This window comes from Oryzias latipes, chromosome 14 (genome assembly GCF_053564925.1).
Source record: "Oryzias latipes strain Hd-rR chromosome 14, Olatipes_Hd-rR_3.1".
NCBI lineage: Eukaryota > Metazoa > Chordata > Actinopteri > Beloniformes > Adrianichthyidae > Oryzias > Oryzias latipes.
In genome coordinates, this window is record NC_136250.1 from 23,628,513 (window position 1) to 23,653,841 (window position 25,329).

A 25,329-nucleotide genomic window follows, 5' to 3' on the forward strand; every position below is an offset into this window, starting at 1 on the left:
GCTCTAGGTGCCCCTTCTCACTCATCATTAATATATTTTTTAATGAGTTTATTGATTAACTCTTTACTAATCACCTACTCACTTTGTCACACCTTCAGTTCTTTGATCTTTCCTTCACCATAGTTTTTCTCATCTGATATGTTCAAATTTACACAGCTTCACAGTCATTTGTTTGCCTCATCTTTCTCTGATCTCATTGATTAGCTCATTGATCATCTTGGTGCTCATTGATCACCCCAGCACGTTGTTGTCTTGTAAGCTAAACAGTCTGTTAGAGTCCTAAGATGGTGGTTATTTTTGTTTTTAGGCCTTCCGCTATTCCATGAGCCTGCATCTTAAGTATTAAGCACTTTCCTGTCACTTTCGGCAGTAATTAACTATGAGTGACTTGAATTAGCAGAAATTGATCAGTTGCCTTCAAACAAAGATGAGGTTTTGCCCTTGTCTTGTCTGTTTTAGTTCATCTGTTGCTTCTCTATTATTGTGTACTCTGAAATTGTGCAAAATGGATTTGTGATGACAAATTTGCCTAATGTAAACATTTGATTTATTGATTTGATTTATTGATTCATTTCAAGCATTGCAGTCAAAGCAAAAAATAATTTACACAGATTTATCAAACTCAGTACAGAAATGAGAAAATGCATGGATTAAAAAACAGAAAATAAAACAAAAAAAGACACCTAAATCACATATGCTCAATTAAAAACAATGATCATTAACTTAAGTCAAATAGGACTTGATTTATTGCTTGAGTGGGATAAAGATAGCTTTTATAATCCCACCCCTACTTCCCTGAGAGTTCATTCATTTTATAGTTTTACAGTTTTTGTAATCCGGTTCTGATCAGATAGATTCTTTTCAAGTAACAAAATTCAGTGCCTAGTAATGATTCAATTCAATTTTATTTGTATAGCCCAAAATCACAACAACAGTCGTCTCGATGGGCTTCGAAGTAAAACATGAACTCAAAAGGATCATGAATGCAAAGAGTACAATAGGAAAATACTAAAATGAACTAACAAACTGACTTAGCTATACTGGCATCCCTGCCCTTAGACCCTCCTTCACGGTAAGGGAAAACTCCTAAAAAAACGGATTCCGGAAGAAACGAAGAAACCAAAGGGGTGCCCACATGAAGGAGGGATCCTCCCCCAGCACGGACAGGCGATTGATTACATTGCAATTTCATGACAAGAAGACAATTTCTGAAATCTCGCTCTTATTGATAAAAGATTTTTGTGCTTGAAGGAGGTGGTTTTTGAAATATTTCCCATAACTGCAATGGAAGCACTTTTTTTAAATTGAATGAGTCATATGACCAACTTCCAGCACTTCTTGGTAGGAACTGGCTGTCTTGGACGCTGCACACCAGGTGCTACATGAGGTCCCACAGCATCAAACAGCTCATCAGAAGTTGAGCGCATCATGCAGAATTGTTGGATGCACAGCTCTTCTGTAAAATCACCAACCACCATTTCCCATCCGTAGCCGTTCACGTGTAAGGAGCGTGCCGCGCCATGTCCTGAAAAAGACACCGATGTCTTATTCAGCTTCATTTTGCGATGACGATAAAATTTTTGATCCATTGTGTGGGCCTACTGTGTCGTTTTCTAGAAGATACTGTAGTTTCTGCAGAGCAGCAGGAATTGATTAGAAATTCACCTCTGAGTTGTGGGCGAGATTGTTAGCTAACTCAACCCACACTTCCCGTCACCCAGTTGTTTACACTCTCTGCCGCTATCGTACAGCTCCTCATACCCCCAAGCTAACATATGCGGTGCCAAGAAAATGGTGAGCAATATTGGAGCTATTCAGTCGTTTTGAGCCAGATGTCAGCTCGGATGAGGAAAACAAAAATATACATGGATCTATTTGTCTAAAAAAGGATGCATCAGAATGGAGCAGAGCAGGGAGACTGTGGCCTGCTCAGTGTTTTTGTTTTTGTTTTTAACGCTACAGGAACATGTTAAAACACCAAAAACCCAATTTTCATTGAAGTTGGTCTTTAAGTTCATTTTTGTGGTTACTACCTCAAAAATTACAATTAAATTTTACATTTTTAAAGAAGATTTACAGGTAAAAGCAAAATGAGTTGCATTTTAAATTATCATGGAAAATGCATGGTTAAAAATCAATCAATAAATAATGGCATTTCCATTCCTTGTTTGCTTTAAATTCGTTTTAAAGTACGGTGCCTCCTTATTTATCCCAAAAGTAAAGTTATGTAAATAATTTGCAATACTTGAATTTCACAAAAACCCCTCACTATACTATTCATTCATTCATAGATGTTAAAATTTTCACACTTTTCTCTCTTGTAAAAACTCTCAAAGTTAAAACTTTCCTAGAAAAATAAGTTCAGTATGATATAATGAAAATAATGCTCTGATCACAATTGAAGATTTTTGTAGATTTGTCAAGCTGAACGCATTCTGTACAGGAGACACAGCACAAATGGGATTGATTGACAGGGTCAACAGCCAATCAGAACGCAGAACACTGCGCTGTAAGAAACAAAGGATTCAAAATTACACTGAAAAAAAATGTATGCCAGCAAACCTCAATCAAATAAAATATCATTTCAAATGGATTTTTTTTCACACTTGTCAACAAAAGATTCTTTGAGTCGTTTCTGTTTGAGGTCTTTTGTTGCTGTTGACTCAGAGCGATCAGTCAGGTTTTCAGGTGCTGCTTCTGTTGAATTCAGTGTATTTATAAAGCAAAAGTCTCCTCAAAGCGCCACTTTTAAAAAGAAGACACAATGAAATCCAAAAGTAAGAAAAAAAATCCAATCCTTGGAGATGATTGCAATCCACCCCGTTCTAGTTCTATTCAATCTAGACCGGCTGTTTTATTGCTGACTTCTTTTTCAAAGGATCTGAATTCGAACATCGGAAGAGGCATACATTACTGGTGTGTAACTACAAAGCTCTGGTTGGTGCTGCTACAAATGGCTCTTTTGGAATACTTTAGACGTACTTTTTGGTTTTCTTCAAAGTTGTTTTGTTCTCAAAAGACTTAGAGCACAACATCTTTGATGTTTAGTCAGGTGAGAGCAACTAAAAGAGATGTTAAATCAATTTAGGAGCTAAACTCTAGGGGTGTGTGTCTTGGCAAGAGTCCGGCGATATGATACGTATTATGACAGGCGACCTACGATACGATAGGTATCCTGATATTGTACCAGAACACATTTTCTTTCTTTTTCTTAAAAAAGAAAGAAAATGTCTCTACCAGAAAGTGGTAGAGAAAAACTCTTTCATTGTAAGTCTTTCATTGTAATAAAATTGTCAAATTCAGTTTAGTTAATGATCACAATGTTAAGCACTACAACTATATAAGTTATTTCAATGTAGGTAAAAAAAATGGAATGAACGTGCCTTAACCAATAAGGTTCTAAAAGTATGATTAAGGTAATAAGGTGCTGTTTATTTTCAATATTGCTTAATGTAACTTCTCCAGTACTATCAAACGGATCAGAAGCCTGAATGGTACTTCAAAAATAAAGGGGGGAAAAAACACTATTTTTTTCCACAGACATTAAAGTGTGATGATGAAGCAGCATGACATGAGGAAGTAGAGGCTTTAATGTGGCAAAGGTGCTCTGTTTACATCACAGTCTGCTCTGCACCGTTGCAGCCACGCTTTCTCACACGTGGAAGTAAACTAGTAACGGTCATCGCCACCATGTTGGCCTTTTTTCACAGCGTTGCACACATCACTGTGATCAATCGGGTCGCTAAACCAGAATGTTATGAGGTTCTGCAGAACTTTGGCCCTCTTTGCCGATGGCATTTTGGCCGATGCTAAGTGCAGTAGCCGCTGTGCAGCTGCATTGCTTCACTCGTTCTTATCTGAGTCTCTAAAAAGCCCTGCAATCTTTTTTTTAGATCATTTATATGTTACTGGCAGCAACATGGCACAGAGTTTCGGTTCGGTTCCCATCCCAGGTAAAAACTAAGTAGTTCATGTCTGCTGCTCAAAGAGGCTCCGTGTGCTCTGCTGCCAACTAGCGGTCGGAGGTTGAAGTTGAAAACAAAAGTCAGAAACTGAAGGACACTAAGAAATAATTAAATAAATATCGTCCTGACAGCATTTTGAATCTATGCAAGTATCGCCAAATGAACCATCACGATATATTGCTGAATTGATTTTCTCTAACACCCCTACGAAACTGCTTGGAAGAATTATAGTGCATGAAGCCCGGATGACACCACAGATCTCTATGAACTCTGTTCACAGATCTCTATTTGTACTAATAAGGAGAACTCTATTCTACTATGACGTCTGTCTGATCTTAATGGAAGACCTGATATTAAACCTGATTGATTGGTGGAAAACAAAGTTGTGAACCTGCTGGGATCGGATGGATGTCATTGATGAACTGGTGAAAGAGCTGTGAAATGTTAGAAATGGTCTTTTTTACCTGCTTTACTGCATCTTAATGAGTTTCCGTTAATCACATCTGTCATGCACGCCATTCTTTGGCTGCTGTTTGTTTTCTGGTCTTCTTGTCTTCTTACTTTCAGCATGTAAAATCATTGATTTTATATCTTTTAGGTGATTTGTGAAGTTTCTAACAAATATTAATTCCTGATTTTTTTATCCGCAAAACTTCTCTTACAACTTTCCACCTTTAAAGTTTCTCATTTTACCTCTTTGCCTGTGTTCCGTTAATGCACTGTGGGCTCTACGTATGTGTCTTGTGAGCAGTAATGAACCTCAAGACACTGCCTTCTAAATCACTGACAGATTCTTTACATAATATTACAATTCAATAACTCCAACAATGAGCATTTATTTGATATACACTGACTCTGAATTGAAATAAAAATGTATAGCACGGTGCTTGCAAGAAGGCCCCCGGTTCAAATCCCAGCTGGGGGACCTTTACCAAAACCAATGGGGGACCTTTGTGTGTGGAGTTTGCATGTTCTCCCCCTGCATACGTGAGTTTTCTCCAGGGACTCCGGCTTCCTCCCACCATCCAAAAACATGCTTCATAGGTGAATTGGTTCATTTAAATTGTCCCTAGGTGTGAATGTGAGAGTGCATGGGTGCGTGATTGTGGACACTAACCCTGCGACAGACCGACGACCTGTCTAGGGTGCCCCCTGCCTTCGCCCACAAGTGGCCGGGATAGGCTCGGGCAGCCCCGTGAGGATTATTGTTCAACACATTACAAGTTGTAGGTATTATGTAGCTTTATGCTCTGCTATACAGGGCCATTCCAAAGATAGATGAACTTTGTATTCTCAAGTATAGACTTAGCAGGCACAATATCCTCTGTTGAGAGGGAATCTTTCCAGATGCCTAACAGGTGATGTAGTTAAGCTACATCACCTGTGCATACCGCTTTACCTTACTTTGTTTTGTTGTATTCTGGTTTTCATCCCATCATAACATTGCCCAAACAAAGAAAATAATTTCCTACCCTATTCCGCCTCGAACGTCCTTGTTCAATACAAAACATGAATTGTGATTGTGTGACTTGAGCCAGACAACTCATTTTATTAGAAGCAGACATATGTGAATGAGGTCTCGTCAACATGCGCAGGATCAAGAGAAAAGAAGTGAGCTGTGCCTGATGTGCCCTGAGGGAAAACATTCTTGATCTGATTGTACCACTTTGAGTCGACCTGCAGTGTCCCATGATATTTGGAAAAGCTACAATTAGACCAGACGCAACAGTGGCGTTCTTAATTTATACCCCTTGTTGCTGGCACATATTCCTGTCCAGTGGAAAATACTGCAGCCTCTCCCCAGAGAATAGCTTGCGGGTGACAAATTGCTCCCGCTTTACACTCCATTTGGTCTGAGGCAGGCCCACATCCTCCCCCTCCTTCTCTGCCTTACCCACGTGCATCCTTGAGTTCCCATAATGCCCTGCCCCTCCTGTTTCTTCTGCAGGCACTGACCTTTCAGATGATGCCTTTTCTGGCCTCCCTGGCCAGCAGCTCCCTCGGGAGCTATAATGGACTCAGTGTTAATTGCCTGTTGAAGGACAGAGGCAGCTCTGCTCGGGCTGATTGCAGACTCCCCTGAGAGTACAGCTGTCTGTTTTTGTGATTGCTGCTCTAATGCAGTGCTGCTGGGAAATCCACCTACACTTATGTCAGCATACAAAGACAAAGTAATAGGTGACCTTCCTTTTTATCTTAGCTTTATTTTCAGGTTGGAGAACATATATCTTCATCAAAATGCTACACATGATTTGCTTTTTCTTGTTACAATTTTGCAAATTTCAGTAGGATTATAGAAACACATTTTTGTTTTACACATTTGAGAGTGCTTACCGCCACAAATGGAAGCAGATTGGGATTTTCAATTTTTGTTTGGCGGGGTCACACATTTCAGTATTTTCTGCACCTTCAAGGTGCACTTAAAAACCAATTTTTCCCCCAGAAATTAATGATGTCGAAGTCATTTTAGAGGTACATGGTGCTCTGTCAAAATGTTTGGTTCTGACTACGCTAACATGGCTAATAGCGGATCAGAATCTGTTTTTTTTTTACGTAATACTATGAAGGTCGAGGGGTTACCGTAGTTACAGTAACATTTGTTTTACTGGTATTGCTCTGTTTTTTTACGTGTTACTAACAAGGTTGGAAGTTTTGGGTATTGTGTATACGCTAAGTATACGCTACTTTTCTGAGGCTAAAATGTAGCGGATTGGACATTCTTTTTTTTTTGCTTTTACTACCAAGGTTTGGAGTTAACATTAAAACACAAAACAATAAAACCCTTCTTTGTTAAATGCTATTATGAATGTTAGCAATTACATATTAAACATTTAAAAGTTTCTGATTCAAAACAAACAATTGCTTTTTAGTTTCCCACTAATATCAGGGGAGGGGGAAGCCCTTTATTTATTTATTTTTATTTTTATTTTTTATTTTGTGTTTTAATGTAAAGCACTTTGTGTTATATTTTCATATTAAAAGTGCTTTATGAATAAAGTTTTATTGATTGATGGATCAGGAAAAAGGTAAAGTCATACGTTAGCCACTCTTTCCAGTAGTGCTCCTATTGTCCAAAAACAATGCTAAAATAATAATTAGAATATTAAAAAAAGAAACCTACCAAGGTAAATCAAAACAGGCACAGAAATTGAAATCACCAGCTGTAGAGAGACTTCCATACATTGTACAAAATGAATGTATTCAATGATTGTTAAAAAAAATAAATCTTAGAAGATCTTATCATTTTGAAAGGCGAGTTGGTAGAGTCCAACCAAACTGTTGAGAAATTGTCTTGATAAATGTAAGTCAATAGAATTCAGATTTAAGCCACAGCTGAGGTGCGGATAGAATGAGACCAAACCAACTGAATGAAACAGAAATGATTGAATACCCACAATGAAGAAAAAAATACCATAAAGATTTTTGGAAGATATTTGTTTGGTAGTGTCTGCATGGACCTTAAATAAGAAAATCAAATACAGTGTTCCCTTATTTATCGCGGGGGTTACATTCTAAAAATAACCATTATGGGTGAAATTTTGCAACGTAGTCATCATCATGGTTTTCAATAATTCCCACAACTTCAGACATAATTGAACATTTTCATATTGTTTTCTCTTGTTTAAATTCTTAAAGTATAACCCTTCGTGCGCCTTGGGGGGGGGCTACTTGGGAGTGGCCCCCCTCCTATGGTTGCCGTATGGAGTGGGCCCCCCCTCTTTCGGTTTTATTTGCACCTTAGACATGTAGGGTCCTTGGTAGGGGGGGTGCTTGGACATCACTGCAAGCAAGCAGCAGATGTCCTCCTGGCACCCTACCCGCCAATTTTAACCGCACCTTAGACATTTAGGGCCCCTTGGTGTGGAGGGTGAGGGGACATCACTGTGAGTAATCAGGAGATGTCCCCTTAGTGCCCTACTCGCCAATTTTAACTGCACCCCCCTTAGTACACACACCCCTCCCCCTTCAATATATACATTCAAACATAAACACACACACATGCACACAAACACCCTCTCAAACACCCATACACGCACACACATTTTACAAGGAAGGTGGGACCTGGGTCCATCTGTCCCCTACCCCTTCCCTGGTGGGGGGTGCGGGCCCCTTGGCAATGGCGGCCGTGTCCCTTGGGTGCCGGCTCCCTGGGCCCGGCGGTGCTCTCTCCGCACGGTGGGGGGGTTCATATTACACCTGAGCCGGGGGTGTTCGTGTCCCTGGGGGGTGGGTCCTGGTCCTTGCCCCTGGGCGCTGGGCCCCGCCAAACTTCCAACATGGCCGAGCCTGGTCGGGCCATATTTATAACATCCCTTGTGGGCCGCCCTTTTTTCCCCGGGGTTCCCCCCTCCTGGGCGGGGGCGGCGGGCCCCTGCCTTGCTCCTACCTGGACCAACCGTGGGCCGGGTGGGTGGCTGCCTGGAGTGCGGAGCGGGTCTCCCTTGGGGGGTCCTGGCTCGTACCTGGGGTCGGGGCGGGGGGATGCCCGGAACTCCTGGGTGGTGGTGGGGTGCTCGTCTGGGGCTGTGGGCGTCCCTCTCCGGTGGGGCCCTGCGTTGGGCTCTTCCGGCGCGGCGGGGGGCTGCTTTCCTGGCTGGGCTGGGGCGGCGCTCTCTTTCCCTCTGCGCCTCCCTGCTCTCTGGCTCTGGGGGCCTCGCGGCGGTCCGGCTGGCCCTGGCCTGGGTGGCGGTCTTGGTCGCCCGGGGGGCGGTTGTTCCCTGCCTGTTCCCGTGTGGCGTTGGGGGAATTCCGGCTGCCGCTGCTGCTGCGGCGGGGGTATGGGTGTGGGGGTGGCTGGGCGCTCCTCCTCCTTCTTTTCACATTCCACCATCCATTTTAGAAGAACATAAACACTCACCTGAGCACAGGTGTTAGCTCACCTTTGCACTAATAGTTTGCATGATTGAATGAATGAAAGATTTCACACTAGTTGGTTTAAAGCAGTGCTTCTCAAATAGTGGGGCGCGCCCCCGGGGGGGGGCACGAAGCGATGCCAGGGGGGGCGCGCGGTGGTGGCGGTTTTAGGCACAGGTTTGTCCGGTGCGCAAATTTAACGTGGGGGCAGCGGTGACAGCGGCTCAGTGCTTGGAAAATAATCTGGTCCACTATTCGGTTCCTATTGTCTGTTCTGTCTGTCCGCGGCTGCGCGAGTGAGAACGAAAGGGGAGGGGTGGTGTGGGCCCTGTCTGCCAGGGGAATCGGGGCACGCGGACCACTGCTACCGCTGCCTGTTGCCCAAGATCACCGCTGCCCTTAGATTCCTAAGCTCATGCTAACAATGTCATTCTTTATGAACTATTGTAGACATTTTGATGACGTGTCTTTATTTTCCATCCATGTTTTCTTTGTCTGCCTGTGGTTTAGTTGGTGTCAGACAGACATAAAGACAGCAGGTAATGCAGGAAAACAGCTGCACTTTTATGAGATCAGAAATAAACAATCCGTCATTTAGAAAAAAAAAATCAGCACGTTTTTACCTATTTCTTCAGACTAAAAACGTTAAATATATTGGTGCTGCTGTGTTAATGTTTCAGATCAATTTAGATTTAATATTATTTATTGATTGAATTATTTTTTTCAGCATCAAATGGTTCAGTTGGTCAAAATGTTTCTAGTTTAAATAAGGAATGACAGATTTTTTTTATTTCAGGTACTTTCAGCTTCTTTTCTGTTTTAGACTAGAACAGGGTTTCTGTGGCTAAATAAAGTTAATATTTGTTGAAAGTGGATTTATTTTGCTTTTTTCTTTTGTTAGTGTTAAAAGATACAATTTTAGGTATACAAATTTTATAGATACTGACCTGATGTATTGTCACCGCGCGAGTGTGTCTGTGTGTGTGTGTGTGGGGGGGGGGGGGGGGGTCAGGGGGGGCGCGAAACATTTTCTTTTCCTAGGGGGGGCCTGGCAAAAAATAATTGAGAAGCACTGGTTTAAAGGCATAGGTATGCGTTCGTGAACACTATCTGTTTTGTGTGCATGTTGACATGTGGACATTTTTGCGGCTAGCAGGTGTGTTGATAATATTTGAGTGTGTGTGAACAGGCCCCGCCCTTTTTGTACTACATTTGAACCGTACCGTAACGATAAACAACCAGTAAACCTGTCTGCTCTATGCTGCTTCATGGTCTTACCCCCCTTCCCCTCCTATTATCACCCTCCTACCCCCCCCTCTCTCTAACGTCCCTCTCTCTTCTTCCCCTCTTTCCTTTTCCGTCCGGTCCAACACCAAAGATTTTCAAACATGATTGAAATTAATAAATTTTGGCCTCAATTACAAAAGGGGTTTATTCAGACATACCTTTGGTTTGTCTGAAGATGAATAACCCCTCTTGTTAAAATAAAATATGTCCAACACAAGAGGCCCTCAGCTCTCATCTGTTTGCCTAGCTGTTGGACAGGACAAGTTAAAAAAAAAAAAAAAAAAAAAAAAAAAAAGTATAACCCTTCGTAGAAAAATGAGTCCTGGTTTTATAGAATAAAGACAAAGATCGCGATCCATGTGTAAATGTGACAAACTGAATGCATTCTGGACACGAGATATAGCACAAAGAATTGACAAGGTCAACAGCCAACCAGGACGCAAAAAACCATTCACTATAAAGAAAGACAAAAAAACATGAAGATTGCACTTAAATAATTCTGCAAAACAGTGAGACTGTGAAACGTAAAGTTCGGTAAGTGCGGTATCACTGCACTGTAGGTTTTCTAGACTCTCTCAGATTATGTGAAGATCTGACCACAACTGTAAATGTTTAAGAACTTGATCAAAGTCAATGGAAAAATAATTGTCTGTTAAATCAGTGCTGCCTTTGTGACAAACTGCCGCTCAGACTGATCCTCTGCTAAAAGCAATTCAAAAATGTGATCAACAGATCAACTGCTGTGATCTGGCATGCTGCTGGGACTGGTTATTTAAAGCATCAGGGTGCTCAATCAAGCATGAAACCAACACGCTCAGTTGATAGAGCATTTTTAAATGTAGCATGCTTGAAAAAGAGGCTGCCGTCATTGTTTCTCTGTTGGTAAATGAATGTCCTCATTAATCCAACTGACCTTTGACTTGGGTCCACTGCCGGCCTGCATGGAGAGTAAACAGTTTAATTGATGAGTTCTTGAGAAAATGTCAGGGACGAGGTGACCAGGTGAAACTCATTACCTCTCTTCCCACACTTAAAGAACATCCTCTGCATACATGCATGGCCTGTGGCTGGACCTTGATCTCCACGGTTTGAAGTTGAAAGTAGGTCCCATGGCCCCGACGGCAAAAGAAGTGATTCCTGCTAGATAAGGAGCATCTTTCATCCCTCGTTCATCTCAAAGCTGTGCTGTCATGGTGAGGTTGATGTGCATGAACATGATGTCTGCTAGGCAGAAGAGGCCAGGAGGAGGCGATGGAGGGGATTTATTTTGACATGCTGCCAAAACTCCTGTGAGACTTCAATGGGAAATTTGTGAAAAATGTTCAGACGCAAGTACTGACCATGACACTAAACTACAGCGTGAACTCTGACACACAGATCAACTCTGACTGCAGTCTAACATGAATGACGTCCACTACAAATAAACTAGTAACCTTATAATCACAGTTTACAAGAAAACAAATAGAATTAGCGTGTTACATTTTGTGTGCTTTTGTGTCTTTTTCTCAGAACCTTAAGCCAATGTCACAATTTTTTGTAAGGGTAAAATAGGCATACCTGTAGGGGGCATGCAAGAAAAACAAAGGTTGTTGACTGCTTGGAAAGCCCATAGGGCAAAAAAGTTCAAGCACATTTTTTTCAATGGGCATGGTGCCGGCGACATAGTGAACCCTTGCACTACACGCTAAGGTAACTAAAGGGGAAAAAGGTGAGATGCAGTCGTGTCATATTGATTTTGCATTTTTAAAACACCCAATTCCTGTACCCCTTGTGCGCTGCCTTAGTTTAGAAATTAGAAAGATTTGAGAATCAAAATATAGTTTGTGTGAAAATCCAGATGTCCTACATACTACCAGCGTCTAGAGTATGGTCTAAAGGCGACGTACGACAGCATCACCCGTATGTACAATTTACGATACACTTTACCACACACACAACAATCCTACGTTCCATTTTCACGACGTCCCTTAAGGTGTTCCTCATGACATTCAAGGAAACTTGAAAAAACCCACAGCATCCGTACGAGTCAACCCCTCGTCTGGTCACATATGACCAGGGCTTTGAATGCAGACTGAACTTTTTATCAAACTGATGTTCAGAATGCGCTCTACCCAATGTCACAGACCTCAGTGTGCTTGTCTTTCAGGGAGACTGTCATTAGAAACAAGCTCAAGTCAACTGGTGATGCTTAATGTTTTCAAACTCAATTTTGCTTAAGTGGACATGATAAATCATTTCCATTACACACATGGATAATTTTTTTTAATTTAGCCACAGATTTAATTAGTTGCAGTCTGATGGAAGGACTGTGGGAGGTGAAAAAAAGTCTACCATGTAGTAAACAGCATCAAATTTCTGTCATGAAGAGGTCTAAAGAAATAATAAACTCCATTAAAATGCACTCAGTTTGAAGTTAGAGCTAAAAAGTTTATTTTATTTTATAAAGTCACAAGCTCTGTTCACTTATTAGTGCATAAAAAATAATGTGTCCAGTCAATGGTTTGTTCTTTTTGCCTGCTTCTCATAATAACTGTCAAAGAGAAACATTATTTCTAAGTGGACAAAATGTAATGAAATAAATAAACTTGATGTTTTCTAGTTAATGAAAATGTTTACTTCTCTTTGACAGTCTCTTTTTTAACCCCGTTTAAAATACAAAAAAGATAATAGATCAGAGTAATTATTACAGAAAAAATTCTAGCATCAGCAGTTCTGATCACCTGCCTAGCTGTAAGTGTTCTGTATCTTTGACCACATTTTAGGGAAGTGCTACTTTCATCAAAGTACATTTAACATACAAACAGTTTTTCACCATGAAACACGTTGAAAAAAATCTGTGACATCCACCAAATACCACCAAGACTCTAGAATATGTACCAGCGTCCGGGCAGATGGTGGTGAGTCCAATAGTACGGAGCCCGTGTCCTGACATTAACAAATTAAAATATATCTCGTTCCCACAGATTTATATCTTGTTCCCACAAAATAATATCTTGTTCGCACAAAATAATATTCCGTTCCCGCAAGATAATATCGCGTTCCCTCAAAATACTGTTTCTTTCCCTCGAAATAATTAATTCGTGTGAATTAATTCGTAGCCTCCTAGCCTTCGAATGTAAAGCGACTGCTAAAGAATAAGTTTATAAAAGACAAGTCCTGAATATTATTATTCCTATATTCGACCCTAAACTACAATATCAGCTGGCTGTCTGTCTACCAGCCAGCCAGCTGCCCGAATGCCGGTATGATAAGCAAAATAGTCTCCGCGGCAGAGCTAGGTCCGGTGAATCATATGGCAAAGCAGCAAGCCTAGGTATCATAAATCTTATGATATTTTTCTTATATTCATTGAGACAATAATACATGATCCTTCTTGTTTTTCTTTTTCCTTTCTTGAACAAATGTGGGTCACGGAGACACGAAAGTTACCGCTGAAAGCGGCTTTTGCGGCTGGACGGAGAGCATATCGTGTTTATGAAGGACTCATGACGTGAATAATTATTGCATTCGCACGAATTGACTATTTTGTTCACACAAATTAATTATTTTGTTCGCATGAATTAATCATTTTGAGGGAACGTAATATTATCTTGTGGGAACGGAATATTATTTTGTGCGAACAAGGTATTAATCTGTGGGAACGAGATATATTTTAATTTTTTAATGTCAGGAGACGGGGTCCGTACAATGGAGAGGGCAGGTTGTGTTAGCTATTGGAAGAGCCTACTTGAATCACACTGGTTTAGGAGTGCTAACCGGGCACAGGGTGTTGATTGCTCATCATCCCTGGCTCCACTCAAACATTTTTACTCTCAGTTCCCAGGCATGGCTAGCAGATATGCTGATTCAGTAGGGGTCCAGAGATTGGTTGTGGCTTGCGCTTGAGACACTGTAGGGGCTGTTTTGACAGCAGTCTAGGAAATTCTTATTCTGCATTCAACGTTTTTAGCCTCTTCACTACGTGGAAGCATTGACTGTACATCTCATTTACAATGAATGAAAGACATGTATGATCATGAAAGTTATTTCTTTATGTTGAAGAGCTCTAAAAAAGCATCAGTAAACACATATCCATGACGGACGCTTTCAGTGGTATTTCCATCTCTCTGTGCCCCTGTTTGATGACTTGCGGTCCCGTATTAGTCCAAGGAGAGAAAAAAAAATTAGAAACAAAATTGAGGAATTTTTTATTATTGTCTTGATGCAAATAAGATTTTTTTTCATTTTTTTAAAGTTTAGGAGGAGAACGATTAGATAGTCCTCCGTGTTGGATCTGGACTCCACCCACTGATAACGTCTTCATCATGTCACATGCCAAAGCTACATCCCTGATTGGTTGACACAACATTTTCTTTGCCAAAGTTCAGGTATTTTAACTCTAAATTCCCAAGACACACTGCAATGCCTGAAACGCACTGCTGTCAGACTGCCACGCCCAAGGCTTGAAAACGCGCCAGAGGACCTCCCATTCAAACTGGACGCCCCTGCTGCAGGAATTGCGTTCAGTGTGAACGCAGCTAAATGAAGCCACTATAAGGATCCATTGATAAAACCGTTGATGGATGTCATTCCAGTAAATCCTCAAAACTGGACCACATAGAGGCCTTCTAAATCAGAAGAAGCAGGTTTTGAGGGATGAGGACAGAGAAATGCTAAGGTGTTACCTGAGGAGTAAAAGGAGAAGGCAGGAAGAACAGTCCTGTTTTTGATAGATACAGACAAAGGTGACGACTTAAATCTGTTTTCAAGAAGTTTAATGGTGCAGTCCCAACCATTTTTTCTTCCATACCCCAACACATGCCAACTGTAGCCTCACCCCCTTTTATATGGGACTTCAATGCCCTCCGTTGGTGACTCTTGACGTGTTTATCAGCACTCACTGGCCACAGAATGTACAGCACCTTGGTCATCTTGTATGTGCCCGCCCCAGATGTTTCCACTCTCCTTCACATTGAGATGAATAACCAAAGTTACAAAGCTTCAGCTCAAGTCCAAAAGAACGTCAATGAGTCTCCATTCACAGATTTTCTCTGGTCTTTTGAAGACTCTCCATATTTTACACTGTAAAATTCTGCCTATTGCACAAACATTGTTCTTTCACCTTCCTTATGTTGTCCTCCTCCAAGCTAAAGTCCTTTTTATTTACTTGTTTGTATGCTTATCAGTAATGTAGTATATCTATTTTTTACATATGTCATATAACATTGTTTCGAATTGGACAATTTGGGGCAGCCGTGGAGCAGTGTAGGGTGGTTGACCCCATGATCGTAAGGTTGCAGGTTCGATTCCCACCTTGCACGCCCATGAGTCGAAGTGTCCTTGGGCAGGACACTGAACCCCACCTTGCCTCTGGTGGCAGGTAGGCGTCTGTGTTTGGTAGCGGAGCGGCCACCAGTGTGTGAATGTGTGTGTGACTGGGTGAATGGGGGTGTGACTGTAAAAGCGCTTTGTCCTTGTAGGTAAAAAAGCACTATACAAGTATAAGCGATTTTGTTTCTTGGTATTGGTAGCTTTTGTTTCTAATACATAGATAAGAACTTGAAACCATCGGTGTAGATTTATTTTTGTGAGAATATAATAACCGATTATTGTTTTTTTTTAAAGAAAGATTTGATAATTGTTTTTTATAGTTGTACTTTGTTGTAACTTTTATTATATGTGGTGCAAGCATACTGGAAATGTCCTAGTAGAAGGGTGTCTGCAGACATTTTTGGTTGAGAATATATTTGTATACTCATCTGGAATAGGCACATCTCAGTAACTGTAACTAATACGCATTAAAAGGCACTTTGACACAAACCACAGAATTGTTGGTTTGTGATACTGTATGTGGTAAACCTTATGCCGATGACGCATTTTCCACCAGAATTTTCAAAGGAGTGGGACCCCCTCCCTAATATCAGACAGGTGGTTTAATTTGCCAGATTTAATTGAGTGCTGCTCCCGCATACATTCTTACTTTGTTGTTCTGGCATTTCCAGTTCTGTTGTTTTGGATAACTTACTAATGAGTTGTTGTTGTGCTGCATAAAGACAGATTTGAAAGGAAGAAGTGATTTGTTCCCTGGTGAATACTTGCTTTACTCTGTCACAGTTTTTCTTCCCCTTTCACAAATCAAATTGCAGTAACGCTTGTCGATCAGGAGACAGCAGTTCAGCTGCTAGGAGGGTTGCTGGGGTTTTGTGTATTAATCGGCATTTTTATGCCTTTTTCTGTTTTTGTTGAAGCTGTAGAATCCAAAAGCATCCTATTCTAAGAACTCTAAAAGAACTCAAAGCAGGTGGTGGTAGGTGTGAAATGGGTCTTTGGACTAGGCAGTCACTAAGGACATAATGCATCTATTCTCCATCCAGCATGGGCCTCTTTTGTGCCCAGAACTTATGAGCAACTTTAGTGGAAAATTTAAAAGGTTCCATTTTCATCAATTTGTCAAAAAGCTGCTGACTTATATGACAGTATAAAGACCATGGATGGTAATGTTTCCCATGAAAAAAAATCACAGGCAGAGGAGAGTTAAAAGCTCCAGAGAGGAACCCTGCAGAGAGTTGCACACAGATGGAAATGGCCCCCCAAAGAGACCCAAATAACTTCAATTCATTCAGAAAGTTCAAAAGAGGAGGAGCAAAGGTTAAAATTAGGTTGGCTGGTTAGTGCTGAAAGACGCATCAATTACCACACCTATGCATTATTCAGCAGCAGTGCTGCCTGGACAAACTCCTGCAAAAATGTGTGGGATGCAAGTGAAATGAAATGTTTCTGAGATCTTTCATCTAAAGATACGGGTGTTGACTTACCGAGCGACAAATGCCGCTGATTTATTTTTGTTTAGTCGTTTTGCTTTCAGCAAATTGTGCCGTGATGTTCCAGCAAGACTTCTATAAGTCTGCAGTGAGGCGAGAGGAATGTTCCTTGGTAGCTGAAGCATAGAGACATGAGTGCAGCATGTACTGGTCCAGAAAATGCTGATGTTTTCCACAGAGCTCCAGCTTTCTCTGCGGTTTTGGATCAGTTGTTACTGTTTAAGTATGCCACTGTTCTTGACATGCATGCCAAACAGGAGCCTCACAATGGAGGTGCAGTGAACTGTTCAAAGCTATTATTCTGCTGGAATGAAATTAACATGAAAGCAGGGTGAGGTACCGTCGTCTGAAATAATGTGGAAGTTCAAGGTTGATTTCTGGCACCAGGGAAAAAGCCAACTAAATAGCAGACTGCTCATACTCCAGCAACATTAAAAATCACTAAAAATGTTCCTTTTTTTTCAATTCCGGAGAGGCTTTTTGTATTTCTCATGTCCCTGAATTAGGACTGAAGGTTTATAAAAGGAAATATTTTTGGTTTAAAAGGTTAATATGGCCAAAATGTTCTTTAAATAATAGAAAATTACATTAGACATCAAGATTGGGCTGGAAACAGGTCACACTTTCCGCTTTCCTTCTGCTGGAACTGATGCAGTTTGTTGCCAGTCGACTGCTCTGTCTGTCAAATGTGAACTAACATTTATGCTTTGTATGATGAGCCTGAAGTCTGGATCAGTCAACGGTATTTTATCATTTTCCAGATTTTACACTCAGACTTAAAGGCTGTAGGATCACAGCTGAACGTAGCTTTTGATCATAAAGAAACCAAAGACATTGGTAGTGAACATAAAAATACATTTATGTACCATTAATGTTTACATTAATAAATTGTAACTTGTACACATTAAATTGCTCAAACACATGTTCGGATAAGCAGGCTGGGAAATGAACCTGCTCCAAGGAACAGTGATGAAGGTGTCTATTAATTCATCTCCTTCTCGCCAGGTCTGACACATTGTGTTATATATGTTTATGTTCACAACAATATTGTGTGAATTTGCCACAGCTTGCTACTTCCTGCTGTTGCTCAGCAACTGGCCAAACTTTTTTAGCATTTGCAGGGTTTGCAGATATGTTTTGCACTTAAAATTGTTTCCCTACAGGAAATGAAGCTGTATGGTGCAGTTGGAAATGTAAAGCCTTAGTCCCCTGCACCTGCGCAGGTGCTGCAGGTTTTTGGGTTTTCTGGCCCATAGAAGGTTGTAGAGAGGAATGGCTGCATCTTTAGAGGAGTGTCTTGCATAGGTGTGGCCACCTCAGGGGGCATCATGAAAATGGAATGTACCATTGTTGTGTGGGGGATATTTATATTGTGTAGTGTAAGTTGCATGTACTTATGATGTACAGGTGATGCTGTTGTACATAAGGTGCCTACTTATCATGTGAACAGCACTAACATATTCATGAGCAGGGCAGGGTTTGGGGGAAATGGAAAGAAAGAAATCTGTACCTGCGTCTCACCTACTTCACTCTTTCTTACCATTACGTGTTGTACAAGTGTTCACTACGACCTGTAGATCAACATTTTTGCCCTACAAGCTCACTGAGCGGTCTACAACCTTGATATACCCTGCGGGCAACCCCCATACAGTTTTGCCTATTTTCTTCCTACAGACAGCCTGTATCTACCCATAAGGGCAGTTGAGACTAAGGCTTTAGCTGATCATGAAGGGTTGAGGTCGGGAACATTGTTTACTGTCTCAAAGTCATGATTGATCCCAGGCGCTGGGTGTTTTTTAGGTAATTAAAGCTCATGAATCAAGCTGTCCATGACATTCTACAAATACAGAGAAACCGTAGCGTTATCTGCTGTTTATGCAACTACTTCATTGTATTAAGCTTATAGAAGGGAACGTTTTCTTCCATTTTGTAAAAGAATGTCTCTGATCAGGTCAACAAGAACAACTTTGGATGTTCAAATAGAGGCTGATCTTCCAAAGGAAATTTTTACTGCCAGCTGCAGCATTAATCATTGAACTGGGAATGTTAAATGTTGCTACACAGTTAAAAGTATGTGAGGAGGGTTTTTTTCTCCCCTCTTCAACGTACATGACCCCTAAACCCCTCTGGTGACATAAGCAAACATTTGCTACCATCACTAAATGTGTGCAGTGATTGAATTGAACATGTTTTCTGGCTCTCTATGTTCACATGGTTTTGACTGTAATTGCAGATTTACCGGTCTTTATTCGGAACAGCAGCATCGTCTTGGCCCACCTTTGTAATCTTCTGCTATCAGCAAAGACTTTTGATCTTTGCCGCCTTTGATTTCTGGTCAGCGTTTTATTTTTTTTTTGTGTCAGCTTAGCTCATTTCTCTCCTTGGCTGAGCTTTGATGTGGTTCCAACATCTTTTGCTTGTCTTAATTTCTCAGCTTGTTCCTATCCAAGCACTCAATCTGTTTCTAATTTTCCTTGATTGATCACAGAGTCCAAATCCTTTTTAATTGCCTGTAATTCCATGTTAACTGCTGTCAAAATATTTGTGCATGTCATTCTAATTCTGATTGCTGCTGCTGCTGCTGCGTGGTCAGGGAATGCTACATCTGTTTTTCACTGTCTTCACATCCTGTCCTTCTGCTGACTTTTTCCATCTCCCAGCCGTAATTTTCTCTTTGTTTTTGCCAACTCGTCTTTCTGCTACACAGACACTGTAGCTGCAGGTGATTATATGCTTTGAGAAAGCTACATCAGGATACAATTTGTCAGGGCCTAACAGCCCATTCTGTTCTGAGGGGTTAACATTGTGTTTGTGTTACAGTGCATTCAAACTCTAATTAAAACAACATTACATTCCCCATCTGCCAATCTCCTATAATCTTCTTTGATTGCTGTAATTAAAGTATATTTACATGTGCAAAATACTTGTAATTTAGCTAATTGCACTCTACACTGTGCACATTTAATCAGTGGCACTGCAATGGAATGAGGGATTCCAGCAGTAGGCTGGTTCTGACAGGGTAAGTGGACCTCTGCTGGGATCTCGCAGAGGTTGGCAAAACAAAACTTTGGAGAAATACTGTCATTGGGCTCTGATAGCAGTTAGTATAGCTGGTTCTCCAGCAGAGCCTGACAAAGTTTGGGTACTGCATGTCAATGCATTTAAACCCATGACTGCATCTGAGAAGTGGACTGAGTGACTCCTCCCATCTGGCATTCCGAACAGGAAGTACCTGCTGGTTCTAAGAAGCCAAAATCTCATGGAATTTTATGGAAAAATGAACAGCTGCTACTTAGCCATTATATTTGTCAGAGTAATCATTCTTGCTCTGTTACATTTTTTTAACATGTTCTTGATAATCCAGATTTTTTCCATGATATTTTTTTCTGTAGTTCAAGTCATTAAAGTTATAAACTGGCCAATAAGATGACTCAGTTAAAGTATTTGGTATCATGTCAAATGTTTGAAACATTTGATTGACAGAATTTGTGTAACCTGCCTTCACAGGTAGGGATGCAGACTTCCAACAAACTCAGTCTTGATTGGCAATAGTGGTTAACATAGAAACAATGACTCAGACTCGGACCAATCACTGCTTACTGAAAATATCTGGTGTCAACATGGCGGCATTTGTATCACACAAAAACGGCAACTGAAATGACTTGAATTCGTTGGAGGCAGAAGGAAACCATTTTCTACAGGTCAAGTCACACCCTTCTCTGTCCAGTTCTCATATACAGTGCATGCTGTTTACTGTAAGACTGACACCAGCAGTTCTACTTCATTCTATTTTAAAGTAAAACTAAAAGTGTTAAATACCTGTAAATGAAACCTGCTGATGTGCAGCTGTAATGAAATGTCCTGAACTGAGAACAGCACGCTAATGCTTGCAGATCAATTTACTTAGTATATGTTTTTTATGTTAGACTTTAAATCAGCATTATTTAGGATGACAAGAGTTCTATATTTCCAAAACTCCTTGACCCTTTTCATTTTTTCCACTAAATGTGTCATTAAACAAAGTCTGCGCTTCACAGTCAGTGTCCGTCATTAGTCCTACATTAAGCACGGTCATTAGAAAAGTCTTACTTAAGGTTTTTGTTCTTGTCAATATAGACTTCAGGGTTGGTCTAATTACATTCTTGAATGCACTGAAGAGAAATCTTCAGCAGTTCAGAGTCAGGGATGGCGTCCAGGTCAATCTTTCCTCCAATCTGCTGCTCGCGTCACGAAGACTTGACAGGGAAAGCTTCCATGACAGCCAACTCCTGGATAATTGCTGCTGTTCAAGACTTTCTCTGTCCACCTACAGCTGCCTAATGTCATCAGGTCAGCAGAATTCACATCAGTGAGATGCACCAAAAAGGAAACGGACTGAAGCCACAAATTTCATTGTAATAAAGATTTTCTCCCTCCGTTGGAGCCAAAACAGTCCATTTGGTTTGATCCTGAATTTGTGGTGCATCTGCTTTGCATAAATGTTGAAGATACCACTTTCTTTGACTTGATGAGGACAGTTATAAGGGCTGTAAAAGGAGCTGGTGAGTTGTTCTGGAGAAATAATGTTACATGATGGACACAGCTACACATCCTCATTAACTGGCTTGCAGTTCCTCTTAATTAGCTTCCATTTGCCGTAATTAGCATGGATGAAGCTAATCATCTGATGAGAAGGCAATCTAACGCTTGAGATACATCGTCCTTGGCTTCACTTTCATGTCTACTCAGTTTCCTATAGACATTTTTAATATAGATACATGTTTTCTGTGAGAAAAAGACAGTTGCTGTGTTTAATCGACGAATTAAAGCTCATGTTGGTATTTTAGACGCTACACTTTTTATTTGTTTTTATAGATGAAATGAAGATACAGCAAGGTTTAATTTAACTTTGAAATTTACATTCTTAGAAATACTGTATTATTTGGGACTGAACTATAGGTCACTCTGGAATATTAGTCGCAGATGCCAAAAATGCATAATAAAGAAGAAAAAAAAAGATATTTAAGTTACACTGGATTATAAGTCACACTTTTGGGAGAAATGTATTTAAACAAATATAGGAATAGCAACAGAAAAATTTTATCTTGAAAGGCAAATCATAATAACGGTATACATAATAATAATAGATTGAATATCTGCACGCTTCACTATCGTTGTACATTGAAAAATTGAAAAGATCAAACGTATTAAAAACAACTATTAAGGTAACCGTAGCATAAAGAACATGCTAACAAGTCAACTGAACTCTTTATATAAGTTTAAACCACTTGATGAATTGAAATCTTAATCCTCTCTGTTGCGTTGAGGCAATTCCACCAAAATGGGTGTCATGATAGGTTCACACCGGCTCAGTAACGCGCCCACTGCAAGCGACCACTTCCAATGAAAAGTCTACGTAACCCTTGTGCTATCCTAGGCACTTCAACGTTGGGTGTTGGGTTACCTAGAGCCACTAGACAGTGTTCTGAATCTTTTTTCTTCAATGATTTGTGAACCTCACTGGTGTCCATGGATTACATGAAATCTTTCCACCTTTATCCACCTTTGTCATGGTAGGGAGAACACGTCAATGTAAGGGTGGGGTCATCTAAGATAGCACAAGGGTTAAACGTGTGTAAGTGTGCGTTTCAGCTTCCACATTTGATACTCGCGCGTTCATGTGTCACTATGCAAGTTTCTAAGTACATTTTTTTAGGCTCTCCCTACAAAACGCTCAGCTATTGAATGCGTGTTTAGAGTTACACCAGTTGAACTTTGACTGATCAGAGACTTGGACTTGGTAGTGACGCCTGAGCAGCGTCCTTTTCAAAGTGCCAATGTTTTAAAATTCATCATGAAGGAGAAATTAATAACTGTGGTTTGTGTCCGGCTGGAATTCTATGATACCTAGTCTTTCATGTATCAAAATAGAGTTGTGAAAGAAACAGCCTGGAGAAAGACTTTTTAGATTCACAACATTTTGCACCAAGCCTCTATTAACTGTAAGTTCATGGGCTGATATTGGGTACCAAGAGTACAAAATGAATTTGAACGTATTTTTTTATAAATTGTCAACGTTTTCATCTTCAGAACACACTGGATTCATAAATAGTAAACGTAAAACTCTCATCTCAAAACAATTTTCACTTTGTTAAATCTGTGACATCATATTCACTGTTTGAAAAACAGCAGTAGTGAGCATGGTGTCTGAATTGCTTTCAAAATCCAGGCCACTGGATTGTCCCGCACTAGATAGTTTTATAGCAGTGAGGGTTTAGGGTGGGAATTCGGACATAGCCGAAGACCGAGCTGCAATTCTTCTGTGTTCCTGTCAGTAGAAAACACTGATACACACACTTCCAGTAACCTCTTGCGGTTGTAGCAATTTATTTTTTAAAAATCACATATAAGTCGTTCCTGAGTATAAGTTCGCCCACCAAACTATGCAAAAAAAAAAAAAAAAAAACACTTCATACATCCCGAATATTACAATAATTTTTACCACCGTCACCAAGCCAAAATAAGATTTGAACATGCAAAAATTTCTATTTCAGTTTTGTTTTGACAACATCCAGAGCTGTTTATTGAGATCAGTTGGTGTTTCTGTCTGAAATCTGAGAAGTTTTACTGTCAAGACATTTTTAGTCCCACCTGCTTATTTTTCATTGCTGCAATTGTGTAGTTTAACTGAGGTTTTTGGCTGCATGGATCATATATGTGCTCTTTAACCCTTGTGCTATCTTAGATGACCCCACCCTTACATTGACGTGTTCTCCCTACCATGACAAAGGTGGATAAATGTGGAAAGATTTCATGTAATCCATGGACGCCAGTGAAGATCACAAATCATTGAAGCAAAAAGGTTCAACACACTGTCTAGTGGGTCTGGATGACCCAACTCCCAGTGTTAAAGTGCCTAGGAGGCACAAGGGTTACAATATATTACACCAGCAGTAATCTTCTTCTTTTATTGTTTAACAAGAGCTATGGGAAGTTACTGCCACCCGGTGGCTGTAGTCTTTATTATTGCTTGGGGTTAAAAATCCAAACAACTGTCTTTTTTTATTTAGCTTTGTGTCATCTCTTCCAAGCATTTCTGATTTTAATTCTTTTTCATAATAATGCTATGTGTTCTTACAGTTTAAATCTGTTTTTGTGAAATGGAGTATTTGGCATAAACCTTTGCCATATGCCTGCAGATCTGCCAAAATCATATTCAGTGCAGCTCTTTTCTTATGCCAAGCATTTGGCCATCTGTTTAAGTCTTTAACCAGCAGCATCCAGGGACTTCATCAAGCTTGAAATGTGAAGTCAAATGGTTTCTTGAGCTACCAAATCATGCTCAGCACTGCTGTGCAGATTTATTGCGTTGGCATATCCAAGCAGTCACACATATTTTATTATGCTGTGTGTAGCCACTTTTATGGGTTTTATACTTAACGACAGGAAGGTTTTCCCAGAGCTTTTCTTTTGTCATTAAAGTTGAAGCCGTTTCTTGGAACCTATTTCTGATATCTTCTCGAAATAACATGTAGCAGACAGGAAATCAGTTTGCATTAGCTTGATTGGAAGTGTTAAGTGTTTGCAAATGAGAGTGAAGACAAATGGCTGAAACACCTGCACAAGTGATTTTCTAGCATGTATTTTAGTCTATAGACCAGGACCCACTGCCACTCCTGCACCGAAGATTGCAGTGCTCTATGGAAGAATGAGCCGCTCTTCAAACCAGCGGAGAAGATAGGTTTTCCGTGGGGGTGGGTTTCATTATGCAGCACATAGGACACCATTATTAGCTCCATTAAACACACACTGACAGCCACACATTCATTCTCCTATACCTTGGTTTTTAAAGGGTTCTATAAATAACGAGGGCTTCAGCCTAGCGCTCCATAGAGAAGGGAAAGAAGGTCATTAGAGATCAGGCCTCCATTTGTCAAAATTATTTCATAATTTCAGGCCATGATGAGGGCTTTTGCTTCAGTTAATTGTAGATCAGACCACCAACATAAATTTCCATTAGAAATCAAATTGTTGCTCACTGCAGGTTGTAACCCTATCTGCTCTTCATTGTGAGAACTTAGCAAATGGAGATTTTATTCATGGGGTTAATTGTGTTCACTGTAAACTCGATACACTTTTTGCTGACATACAGAATTTACAAGTCTTGAAAAAATGTCAGTGTCAAAGAGTTAGTGTCAAAGAGTGTCAAAAATAGTAGGTGAGTAGGTGAATTAGGGCGGCCGTGGTGCAGCGGTAGGGCGGTCGTCCCATGATCGTAAGGTTGCAGGTTCGATTCCCGCCTTGCATGCCCATGAGTCGAAGTGTCCTTGGGCAAGACACTGAACCCCACCTTGCCTCTGGTGGTAGGCGGGCGCCTGTGTTTGGCAGCGGAGCGACCACCAGTGTGTGACTGTGTGTGTGAATGTGTGTGTGACTGGGTGAAT

The 25,329-nt window shown here is 40.6% G+C and overlaps 1 protein-coding gene across 12 annotated transcripts in view; it reads left to right on the forward strand.

Annotated features, from left to right (window-relative positions):
- The window catches only part of auts2a (activator of transcription and developmental regulator AUTS2 a), a 356,442-nt gene that overhangs the window by 194,895 nt on the left and 136,218 nt on the right, over positions 1-25,329 (forward strand). The gene's annotated exons all lie outside the window — the stretch shown is intronic.